This window comes from Zootoca vivipara, chromosome 3, assembly GCF_963506605.1.
Source record: "Zootoca vivipara chromosome 3, rZooViv1.1, whole genome shotgun sequence".
NCBI classification, from domain to species: domain Eukaryota; kingdom Metazoa; phylum Chordata; class Lepidosauria; order Squamata; family Lacertidae; genus Zootoca; species Zootoca vivipara.
In genome coordinates, this window is record NC_083278.1 from 97,952,904 (window position 1) to 97,953,851 (window position 948).

Below are 948 nucleotides of genomic sequence, written 5' to 3' on the forward strand. Positions count from 1 at the left end.
CTTCAATGCCTGCCCTCCGGATCTTTCTTTCGCGCCTCGGCGTCGTCCTTTCGGAGGGGCGGCGTCCCGTTCCAAAGCGGAGCGCGCGCCGCCCGGCCCCCTCGGAGGGGAAAGTGAGCGCGCGGAGTCCGGGTCCCTCGGAAGGGAAAGCGAGCGGGCCACCCCTTGGGCGCCCGAAGGAGGAGCGCGGCGGCGGCGGCAAGTGAGGGGGCTTCACCGAGGGGCGGCGGGCAACTCCGTGCGCCCCTGTCGCGCGTCGCCCGGCGCTAGCTGTGGCGAGGCGCTGCCGCCGCGCCGCGAGAGAGCCAAGGCGGGCACGGGCTTCGCGAAGGGCATGGCTTGGCGCGGGAGGTAGGCGAGGCAAAGTCCCACGAAGTTTGGACAGCTCCGGGCTGCACCGCACAGCCTTCGAGGCGCCGCGCCGCTCCCTGCTTCTGTGGCGCGCGGCTCGCAAGGCTGAGAGACACGGCGGCGCGTCTCCTCGGAGTGAGGGCAGAGGCGGCGGGGAAGGGACACGCCTCCTCCCTCCCGCCTCCCCTCCCGGGCGGAGAGCGAGCCGAGCTGCCTCTCTTTCCCGCTCGGCGCCGCGCGGAGAGGAGGACGGAGAGGCACCTGAGGAAGAGGCTGCCTGCTCTTTACTTTCCTCGAGGAATCAAGGACCTGGAGCGGGAGGAGGGGGGCAGGTTTCACTGCCCGCTTTAACCGTGTTCTAGATATTTATTCCATACAATATTTACATTCTCATTCCACCCCCCTTCCGTTATTCCCAGATGGCTTTTTATAGGAACTGCAACTTAAAAAACAAAACAACTGAAGAAGTGTGCATGCACACGAAAGCTCATACCAAAATATAAACTTAGTTGGTCTTTAAGGTGCTACTGAAGGAATTTTTTTATTTTGCTTCGACTCAGACCAACACGGCTACCTACCTGTAACTAGAACTGGTCC